Source organism: Dendrobates tinctorius, unplaced genomic scaffold, assembly GCF_039654945.1.
Source record: "Dendrobates tinctorius isolate UK_male_01 unplaced genomic scaffold, ASM3965494v1 ptg000035l, whole genome shotgun sequence".
Taxonomy (NCBI): domain Eukaryota; kingdom Metazoa; phylum Chordata; class Amphibia; order Anura; family Dendrobatidae; genus Dendrobates; species Dendrobates tinctorius.
The window spans coordinates 11140009-11152341 of NW_027361703.1; the positions used below are offsets into that span (position 1 = coordinate 11140009).

The 12333-nt window shown below is 41.9% G+C and overlaps 1 protein-coding gene across 13 annotated transcripts in view; it reads right to left on the reverse strand.

Annotated features, from left to right (window-relative positions):
• NRCAM (neuronal cell adhesion molecule) overlaps positions 1-12333 on the reverse strand; it is a 429035-nt gene that overhangs the window by 237395 nt on the left and 179307 nt on the right. The window contains exon 1 of one of the 13 annotated variants that reach the window (XM_073573265.1): positions 2864-3511. The exons of 11 other annotated variants lie outside the window; for them this stretch is intronic. The gene's annotated coding sequence lies outside the window, so the exon portion shown is untranslated. Of the gene's footprint in view, positions 1-2863; positions 3512-12333 lie in introns of those variants that run through there. One more of the 13 variants, XM_073573277.1, reaches the window with a different exon arrangement.

Below are 12333 nucleotides of genomic sequence, written 5' to 3' on the forward strand. Positions count from 1 at the left end.
AGATTACACCACTGCAGTCAGTCACTGAGCTCAGCAGGCCTACTGATGTAGACGCCATGAGTTACTGAGGTCGGTAACTGGTTGCAGCGGTGATGTGAGCTGTTGATGTGATGTCACTGCTTCAGCCAAAGTACAGAGACCTGAGCAGCGGCTGTGATATGGGGAGGCTGAGTACTATCAGTCTTTAACCAAGGTAGAAGAAAAATGTTGAAATAGGCTTTTACTTCTGGAATGAAATTCACTTGACGTGATAATGCTAATAAAAACCTTCAGTTCTATGTGTTTCAACGCCAAACCAACGTCTTTTGCGAGTACTGAAACCAACATACTACACAAAGTACTCTTCTACGCACTATCTTTATTATTTTACGTTACAGGATTTGTTCTGGGTCTACTCTAAAAGTTGAACATTTCTTTAGGTCCACATGGGACGAAGATGCTGCAGAATTTACCCGTGGATTAATACAGACTAGTGGATGAGATTTTATAAATTTCCTTGCAACACATTAACATATGTGCATTATACAGTAAACCTAGTAAAATATTGTGGGGATACATTTGCCTATTCAGTCCAAACGAACAACCATTAAACAGTGTAGGAGGATCGAAAACTAGGTGTAGTTAACAACGCTCTAAGGGTGTGTGCACACGTAAACGTTTTTTAAGTGTTTTTACAGGCAAAAATGCTTAAAAAACGCTTAAAAGAAGCATCCCATAAATTTTAATGAATTCTGCACTTTTTGTGCATATTGATGCGTTTTTTTCCACGAAAAAAAATGCATCGCGGTAAAAAACACAGCACACTCATTAATTTCGTGGAAAAATCCGCATTTCTAACTATTTTCTATGAGACTGGGGACGCTCTGGAAAAAAAACACATAAAAAACGCACAAACATCACGCAAAAAAATTTGCGGAAAAAAACACGCGTTTTCTGGGAAGGAGTACGGTTTTCAGTCAGGAATTTTCTGCATACGTGGGTACATAGCCTTAGGCTATGTGCTCACGTTGCTTTCTTGAAGCAGAATATTCCTGAACGGGAACGCACACCCTCTTCCCGGGAAAACGCATGCGTTTTATGAAGCGCTTTTGTAAGCGTTTGACGCTTTTGTTAAGCGTTTTCCTATGCGTTTTTGCAATACAATTGTAAGTAATGTAAAATGAATGAACATGCTGCGTTTTTTTCCGCTAAACATTTCCGCAGCGGAAAAAAATGCACCATAGCACATGTGCGGATTCCATTATGATTACATTGGATGTTTTTCTTAAGCGTTTCCACGGCAGAAACGCGCGTCTAAAAGCGCCGTGGAAACGCTTAAAAACCACAAAGTGGGCACACAGCCTTAATGCAGAGTGAACAGGTCTTACGATGCTTGTTGTTTTGTATTATTAGTTGTAAATTATTGTTTTGGTTTTTTTTCCCTTCACCATTTTATGCTGCCTAAACAATTCTTCAAGACCCTGCATTCCCTGGCAGCTATCAGGTAAGTACTGAGGCAAGCACACACGTGACAATTAGGGATGATTGGACCCGTGGAAGTTCGGATTCGTCGGGTTCAATCAAACTTTATTCCAAAGTTTGGTTTGAGTTCCTGAACCGTACCCAAACTTGAACCTGAACCCATAGAAATCAATGGGGACCTGAACTTTGGAGCTGGAAAATATCTCTCTCTCTCTCTCTCTCTCTCTCCGAAGTGTAAAATGAATTTCCAGGAGAAGTCCGTATTTGAAGTTCAGCACCAGACACCTAGGCACTGTACGAATCCCGAACTTCACCGCTCGGGTTCACTAATACCTAGTGACAATGCTTTATTTTTCCATTCAGCTCAAACAATACAAATGTGCAGGAAAAGGGTACAGTCAGTGAACCTTTAGCAAATGATCAGCGTTCTTATTTACTGACCAAACAGCTATTCAAAATGACAGCAATGGAAAATTTAGAGGGAGTTTTCTTGTTAGCCAGAAAAAAAAAGCAAATTACAAAAATAAACATTTGTCTAATTTTCTCTTTTATTTTCAGTAAAATCCTATTAGTAGCTTTACAAATAGAAAAGAACTTTAAAAAAAACAGGGCAATCAGGAGTGTAACCTTGTCTAAAATTCAACTAACCGAGGATACGGGCCTCATCAGGAAAAATAATTGGGGGAAAGCCCCCTTGTGATAAAACATAATGCGTGGGAATAAAAAGGAATCCTGTAAAAAGAATATCTGTGACAGAACTGTACATTCATCCAGCATTGCACTTGAAAGGGAGGTCATAAAAGCCATACAGATAATGGCAACCATTTAGAATAGCAGAACTGAGGGCATAATAGAAAAGCTACTGAATACAGTCCCCTCCTGATGTCGTAGCACCATGATGGATGATACTAGAGAAGTTTGTGACTGGACCTCTGAAAGGGGACATCCTATTGTCTTTGTTTTCCTACAAAGGACTTTCTAATCTGAAGAAACGGAGCTACTGGAGGGTCTGCGGAGGACTGCTAAATCCAAATGTGTGCACATAGCAGAGCAGATGAGGGATGTGCAAGCTGCTGCCGGGGCTTAGCCACACTGGAGGATTCCGGGCTCATCTGTGCACACAGCCTGTGGTATCCAAACTAGAGTTTCTAGAAATCATCCCCACAAACACTGCGAAACAGAGATAAAGGAAAACCCAGACCCCTCGTCATCTACTTCATTCCATAAGTAGCCATATAATAGAATACACAACAGCAAACATGGACACATCAAGTATCAGCAATAGAAAACAGTAACCTGAGTATCCTCAGGTGCAAAACCAGCTAAAAGGTTACAGGTCCACATGCTAAAATCGGCACCGTGATTCCTCACTTTACAGCCACATTTTAGGAGTGGTAATTACCATGAAATAGGTGGTGATTTCCCTCCGGTGACTGCGAGAACACTGATGGCATGGTACGCGCCTGTAATCCTGCTGACAAGTGTGCTGCTGATCCCTGCTGTCACCAGAGTGTGTGTGATGACATTCAGAGAGAGGAGACTGTCCGCCAATCGCCGGCCATGCGGACCTCCCAGCAGAGGGTTCGTGACAATACAAAAGAGGTTTAACTTCCACTCTCTGTGCCAAAACAATGGATCTGCTCCATGTATTCAGGAGCAAATTATATCCAGCCATAACCTAAAAAAAACTATTTACTGACACAATAACTAAAAAAAAGCATTACATAACCTATAAATAGGATTGGGTAAAATAATTCGGTATATAAGGTCGGATGCACAGGGGAATGTTAAATGAGGTTGAGACGTGCACCGAGCACTCTCATATGAAGATGTTTATAAGGGACCGCACACAGGCCAATTGTAGCCTAGGTGCTCCTGCACTGGGCAATTTACTACACGGCCGCAGATCCGCGGGGACAAGAAAACCGTAGCATGCACTAATCTGCTCCGATTTACAGAACGGACCAGTGCATGATATTAATAAGCAACAACTAAGATACACTTGGCATTCCGACAATGCGGATAGAATTGTTACCTTACTACCAAGTATAATTATTTTTTAAGCATTTACGTTTGCACATTGTAATGTCTAGATCTGTGCAGCTTTGGCCTAGATTTTGCATCTTTGAACATATACACATTCATACATCTGCCACTGACTACCATTAAAATAATGTGAGGCATACAGCTATATTCCATACAGCAATCTACACTTTTCATTGCTGCAAAAATAGCCTAAAGTTTAGCGTAAATGGATCGACTGGCGCAGATCGGTAAACTTTTATAGATTGGCAGTGGTTTAATTGCCAGCTTACAAAGGCAGATCAAAGGAAACGATACACTGAACAATCTGGAATAGATCGCTCAGTACTCAGCGAGTGCTACAGCTCTCAGCAATGCGAGTCCTGTTTACACAGGACATAACAGAGAACGGGGATTTTTTTTGCGCTGCACAAAATATCATTTCACACAATGAATGATTGGCTCAGGGTGATTGGCAGCCTGTTTATACGGCAACTAAATCATATAGCGAGCGCTTCTAATCTAATATATAAAGCTCAAGTGTGTGTATGTATGTGTGTGTGTATGTGTATGTCCAGGATTGGCATCCGCACCATCGCAGCTACAGCTACAAAATTTGGCACAGTCACACGTCTGGACCCCGAAAGTGTCCTAGGCTATGCTGTGAGGCGAAATTTTAACCCCACGCGTTCCAATTCACCAAACAATTTTGCCCCTATCTACATAATGGGGAAAAAGTGTGTGTGTGTATCAAGCCCTGCCCCTCATTATGATGTCATAATGGTTGACTATGGGATGGAGGATGTGTGATGGGTATATGGGCACTTGACTATGGGATGGAGGATATGTATGACGGGTATATGGGCACGGGACTATGGGATGGCGGATATGTATGATGGGTATATGGGCACTCGACTATGGGATGGCGAATATGTATGATGGGTATATGGGCACAGGACTATGGGATGGAGGATGTGTGATGGGTATATAGGCATGGGACTATGGGATGGAGGATATGTATGATGGGTATATGGGCATGTTACTATGGGATGGAGGATGTGTGATGGGTATATAGGCATGGGACTATGGGATGGAGGATGTGTGATGGGTATATGGGCACTGGACTATGGGATGGAGGATATGTATGACGGGTATATGGGCACGCGACTATGGGATGGCGGATATGTATGATGGGTATATGGGCACGGGACTATGGGATGGAGGATATGTATGATGGGTATATGGGCATGGGACTAAGAGATGAAGGATGTGTGATGGGTATATGGGTACTCGACTATGGGATGCGAACATGTATGATGGGTATATTGGCACAGGCCTATGGGATGGAGAATATGTATGATGGGTATATGGGCACTGGACTATGGGATGGAGGATGTGTGACGGGTATATGGGCACTCGACTATGGGATGGAGGATATGTATGATTGGTATATGGGCACAGGACTACAGGATGGCGGATATGTATGACGGGTATATGGGCACGGGACTCTGGGATGGAGGATATGTATGATGGGTACATGGGCATGGGACTATGGGATGGAGGATGTGTGATGGGTATATGGGCATGGGACTATGGGATGGCGAATATGTATGATGGGTACATGGGCATGGGACTATGGGATGGAGGATGTGTGATGGGTACATGGGCATGGGACTATGGGATGGAGGATGTGTGATGGGTATATGGGCACTGGACTATGGGATGGAGGATATGTATGACGGGTATATGGGCACGGGACTATGGGATGACGGATATGTATGATGGGTATATGGGCACGGGACTATGGGATGGAGGATATGTATGATGGGTATATGGGCACGGGACTATGGGATGGAGGATATGTATGATGGGTATATGGGCATGGGACTATGAGATGAAGGATGTGTGATGGGTATATGGGCACTCGATTATGGGATGGCGAATAAGTATGAGGGGTATATGGGCATGGGACTATGGGATGGAGGATGTGTGATGGGTATATGGGCATGGGACTATGGGATGGAGGATGTGTGATGGGTATATGGGCACTCGACTATGGGATGGAGGATATGTATGATGGGTATATGGGCACGGGCCTATGGGATCGTGGATATGTATGATGGGTATATGGGAACTGGACTATGGGATGGAGGATGTGTGACGGGTATATGGGCACTCGACTATGGGATGGAGGATATGTATGATGGGTATATGGGCACTAGACTATGGGATGGCGAATATGTATAATGGGTATATGAGCATGGGACTATGGGATGGAGGATGTGTGATGGGTATATGGGCACTGGACTATGGGATGGAGGATAGGTTTGACGGGTATATGGGCATGGGACTATGGGATGGAGGATGTGTGGTTATATGGGCACTGGACTATGGGATGGAGAATATGTATGACGGGTATATGGGCACGGGACTATGGGATGGAGGATATGTATATGGGTATATGGGCATGGGACTATGAGATGAAGGATGTGTTATGGGTATATGGGCACTTGACTATGGAATGGCGAATAAGTATGATGGGCATGGGACTATGGGATGGAGGATGTGTGATGGGTATATGGGCATGGGACTATGGGATGGAGGATGTGTGATGGGTATATGGGCACTCGACTATGGGATGGAGGATATGTATGATGGGTATATGGGCACGGGCCTATGGGATCGTGGATATGTATGATGGGTATATGGGCACGGGAGACTATGAGATGGAGGATAATTATAACCACAGTTAGTTACTATGCCCGGGCAGCGCCGGACTCTTCAGCTAGTAACATATAAAGGGCAAAAAACACATCTCAATTCTAACAACATATGTGCACGGTCATCTTGCAGTGTAAATGCTGTGTAAAGACTAGCCCATGGTATACAAATTTAGCATTACTTCAGATTGGGAGATGATTTTCCCTTATTATTTGTCGCAATAGTGAAAGTATCCCAAAACAGGGAATACAGAAAATGTGTTGCTCCTATTTCTAGATCTGGCATATTTGTCTGTTTTGTTGAATATTATTGGACAGCACAATGAATCTCCCAAACATGAGAGACATCTTCAGACTTGGTCTCCTACTGATGTTATATTTTAAAATACTCACCAGCATGAAGGAAGTGATGTATTCCCTCCATCAGGGACTTTACTAGTTCCTGATAAATTAGTTATGGGATACTCAAAACTGCTGCAACATTTATGATAATGTATGCTACTTATCCAAGGTCAACAATAAAATGTTTCCCATTTGAAGCAATCATTTCAACAGCAAATTCCTCCACTTACCTTGCTTGCACGTGTCAATCACATGTGATCCTTTCAGATTTCTATCGGTCACCGGCACAAACAATAATGCTAATGCTATATGGTAACTTTAAAGTACCAAACAAAAAAGCAGTCAAAAGATCCATAAAACTATGATATTTATTAAATATAATATTAAAACATTATTGGATATGAACACACAGTGTTTGGACAGGGAAAAGGAACAGCATATAAATGAACACGAAGGGTCATGAAGGGCCAACAAAGCTGCAAACACCCCGTCAGGATAATAGAATGCTGATAAAGGTGGCAATGTAGTGATCTGGCCTATAGCAATGTACGAGAGGGAGGCATTACGCCAATTAAACAACTCGGTATGTTATAAAAAACTCACATATAATCCCCTTTCGGCCTTTGTTGCTAAGTTGAATGTGATCATCAACAAGGCTGTGATCAATGGCACTGTCACCAAACAATTGGCCGCAGCACTCACTGTTAAAGAGCCTACCATAGCCACATTGTACCTCCTGCCTAAAATTCATAAAGACATCAAGTCACCACCGGGCAGACCTATTATATCTGGTCGAGGGAATTTCCTTGAGAACATCAATAAATGGATTGACCATCATCTTCAGCCGTTGGTATCCAGTCTTCCGTCTTTCCTCAAGGACACTGGAGATTTATTGCGGAAGGTCGATGGACTCTGTATGGAGAGTGATTCTCTTCTTGTTTCCACTGATGTTGAGTCCCTATATACCAATATCAAGCACGCTGATGGTTTACGTGCCGTTAAATTCTTTCTAACTACTTCCACACTTTCGGTGGCACTTAGGGACCTCATCTTGGAACTTTTAGAGTTCACTCTCACACACAACTTTTTTGTGTTCAAGGGGTCCTTCTACCTGCAGCTTCAGGGGACTGCAATGGGTGCGGCCTTTGCGCCATCCTATGCCAATCTCTTCCTGGGGCTGTGGGAGAGGGACCTCTTCCTGTCTGATAAACAGGGGTTGATCGAGCGTGTCCAATTATGGGCACGCTATATCGACGATATCTTCTTTATCTTTCAGGGCAGCTCCATCGACCTTCTACAATTTATATCTGATTTGAACAACAATGATCTTAACATTAGGCTTACTCTGACCTGGGATCCGTCTAGGATCAATTTTTTGGATGTTTCCATTAGAAAAGATACAGAAGGCACCATCCAGACGGACATCCACCGTAAGGAAATATCTAGTAATACCTTACTTCACGCCTCGTCTTGCCATCCGCGTCATCTTATTAAAGCTATTCCAGTGGGGCAGTTTTTACGTCTCCGTCGTATCTGTTCCACTGATATGGATTTTGAATATCGTGCTAATGAATTGAAAGCTCGTTTTCTATCTCGTGGATACAGTAGACGGAGTGTTAAGAGGGCCTATCAACGTGCCAAACATATGAGTCGTAATGATTTATTATATAGGTGGCGCAATAAGACGGAGGGGAGTGATGTTGTTCGATTCATCACTTCCTTTCACCCCCCAGCATAAGATGATGCGTGACGCAATGAATAAGGCGTGGCCGATCCTTGCGGTTGATCCAATTTTGAATAAATTCCTCCCCGAATATCCATCCATTACTTTTAGAAGGGCAAGGAATTTACGTGATCAGCTGGTGTCGAGTCACTATGTTGATCGTCCATTGCGTACTTTTCTGGATGATATACCAATGAGAAATGGTTGTTTTCCCTGTGGCAGATGTATAGCTTGCCCCAATATTGAGAGGAGTACCCTTTTTACCAATCATGATGGTACCAGGACATTTTCTATCAAGCAGCATATATCATGCACCAGTCGGTACGTGATTTATTACGCTACTTGCCCTTGTGGTCTAATCTATGTGGGGATGACCACACGGCAGTTAAAGGTACGCACGAGGGAACATGTCCTAGGTATAGTGGCTGCTGCCACGTGTGATGACGATCTAAGTCTAAAGACCTTACCCAGGCATTTTAAGAAATTCCATCAATGTAATGCTACACTCCTTAAAGTAAGGGGCATTGAAGCTCTTAATATTAACATAAGGGGTGGCAAATTATCTAATCGCTTGGCGAGGTCTGAAACGAGATGGATTTGGACTTTGGACACCATCCATCCACGTGGCCTTAATGAAAATATTTCCTATACCCCATATTTGTAGTTACCTTTTTGAGTTGGTATTTGTGGACACTATGGTTCTATTATTTGTTTTTAAATTCTGTTTTTATCATTATAGTATTCTGAATATGACTGGATGTTATCCGTAACGGTGGAAAGAGTTCGTAGATCGTCTGGCAACATCAAGCTGCTTAATGGATGCTGTATATTTTTGTTGTCTTATTTAATTTGACACAATTTTGAGATTTTTGTATCATTTATTAGAGTATTTAAACACATAATTTTTACATGTAATATGTGTTTATGGGGCTATATATATGTAATACTGCAGTGATACTGTTTCTGTTACTGGCTATGCTATATAACAGCTCAGTGTATTTTGTATTACTCTGTAATATTGTATATATTTTGTATTTTGTGGCATTCCGTGCTATGGGGTAATTCTCTATATAATTTACCTCTTGTGTGTGGGTGGCTTATTTTGATGATTTTACTACATCTTGCCATACAGTGAATTTTTGTATTCAAATCTTGCTAATTTTGATAATTGCACTCTTACATGGAGACCGGGTCCTGTATACTACAGCTTTAGTTTTGGATCCGGTCAATTATGAGCCAAACAATCTTCTTTCATTGAATTGGCCCATATATATGCACCTATCATGCGGCCATCTACTTGTGGCTTTGGCCATTTGCTGTTTCTATAGGTCAGTGTTATAGACTTAGTGCAAATCTTGGTTATTTGTTACTAATACTACGTGGCTACTGGTTTGTCATTTAACACTGCATTTCGCCACATTCCACAAAATATTCAGTTGTTATTATTATTTTTTGTTTGCCCCATCTTTTGCCCTGTTTAAATATGGCCGCTTTAGCCTGCTGTCATCTCTGCGCGTGCGCTTTGTCCGTCTGTTGGCCGGTGGGCGGTCTCTGCTCGGAGAGCTGGATCACGTGGGCCCGCGTGTTTCCGGCTCTGCCGTAGCACTGAACCAGCTGGCCAATGGCGGACAGCGCGCGCCTTGATGACTTCCGGCGGGCGTGCAATATAATGCCCGATGGGTATACTACTCTCCACGCCCCCTGAGGAAGGAGTTCTTTTAACTCCGAAACGCGCGTCGGGGATAGGACCGACCTTGCTGCTCTCCCCCCCGTATTTCAGGTATAGTAATGCAGTTTATTATGTTACCATCATGTTGTGTACTATACATTAATTTTGTATGTGCGTATTTGCACCTTGTCAGGGTATACTCCCTATGAAGGATTGTAGCACTTGCTGTATGATTTGTTATATTACATTCTATATAACCTCCTGACTTGTATTAGCTATACCATCTAGCTCTGCATTCTATTATCCTGGCGGGGTGTTTGCAGCTTTGTTGGCCCTTCATGACCATCGTGTTCATTTATATGCTGTTCCTTTTCCCTGTCCAAACACTGTGTGTCCATATCCAATAATGTTTTAATATTATATTTAATAAATATCATAGTTTTATGGATCTTTTGACTGCTTTTTTGTTTGGTACTTTTTAGTAAATGTGCAGTTGTCCTGCATTTGTCCTGTTTCAATTATGTGGATCATGATATATGGTTTATATTATTGATCCTCTTTTATGGCCATTACACATATTATTGATACTTGGCCTCCACATATGTCTACTACTCTTCTATTATATATGGTAACTTTGAACAGTCTGCATGAAGATTTTCATGCTGGACTGTGGCATTGGTATCTAATAATTGTCAAAGGGGGTCATGTGGAGACAGACTATGACACAACTGTCATGAAAAATACAAACCTCTTGGATTTTTGGTCAGAGCTCCCATTTGTCCTAGACCTCAATACAACTTGCATGTGGCTGCAACTTCCTTATGATGTGAATACAAACTTGCAGGCTTTGTCAGCAAGCCAATGGGCCAAATTACCACATAATTATTTATTGTTGCAGTCTTGAGCAACAAAAATACACAAAAACTACAAAAATGGCTGCATACAAAATGTAAAATATCAAAAAGCTTTATTAGTCTCAGCATTGATTGATTAAAGTGAACCTGTCAGCAGTTTTGGCCGATATAAGATGCGGCCACTGTCTTTCGGGGCTTATCTACAGCATTCTATAATGCAGCAGATAAGCCCCCGATCTGACCTGAAAGATAAGAAAAATAAGTTTTATTATACTCACTCGGGGCGGTCCGGTGCAGTCCAGTCTGATGGGTTTCGCAGGTCCGGGTCCAGCGCCTCTCATTTTCTTGCGATGCCACCCTCCTGTTGCTTCATTGCTCCCCAGCATCGAGCTCTTGTGCAGGCGTACTTATCTGCGCTGTTGAGGACAGAGTAAAGTAGTGCAGTGCACAAGCGCTGGGTCTCTCTGACCTTTCCCAGCGGCCAAACCTGGTGACAGGTTCCCTTTAAGATGTGGATAAAATAGTTGCAGGAAAGCAATATGGAGACGTATCGCACAAATGTTATTGAGAATTCCCCTTTCCTGACTATAGCCATTCTGCAGCCCTAGCCTAATTCTGATACATATGAGCAAGTCAGATACAGAAAAGAAAGATGGCTGCCTCTTATGACTAAAGCTTGCCACGAAAATTGGTCAAACGTTATCTTAAAAATTTTATGCAAAATGTAATCTGCCTGAAAAGTAAATTGCTGGAGTCAATATATAAAAGAAAGCAACAAAACGAAAAAGTAGCAGCAAAAAGTGAATTGGTTGGGTGGATATTACACAGTTTATTTTTAGCGTTGGAAACTATTGGTAAGAGAATAGAAGGGGTTGGACAACCCCTTAATTCTGCTCATTTGTCTTGCATGTTGCCAGTGGGATCATTAATGCAAATTAATAATGATCCTAATATGTATATACATGCTTGAACTGGGGAACAGAACCCAAGTAAATAGAAATAAGTTGGTAAAGTGCACCGATCAGTATGTCATAACGTGACACTGGTAAAGGGCAGTGAAATCAGGATTTTAATAATTATAACCAAATTTTAGAATGGCATGAATTTTAGAATCTGAGATTGGAACATGTATAGTGAAGGAAATAATTATTTGATCCCTTGCTGATTTTGTAAGTTTGCCCACTGACAAAGACATGAACAGTCTATAATTTTAATGGTAGGTTAATTTTAATATTAAGATAGAATAACAAAAATAAAATCCAGAAAATCAAATTGAATAACTTATATAAATGTATTTGCATTTTGCAGCAAGAAATAAGTAGTTGATCTCTCTGACAAACAAGGCTTAATACTTGGTGGCAAAACCCTTGTTGGCAAGCACAGCAGTCAGAATTCTTTGTAGTTGATGATGAGGTTTGTGCACATGTCAGGAGGAATTTTGGTCCATTCCTCTTTCAGATCATCTCTAAATCATTATGATTTGGAGGCTGTCGCTTGGCAACGCGGAGATTCTATTCCTGCCATAAGTTTTCTGTGGGATTA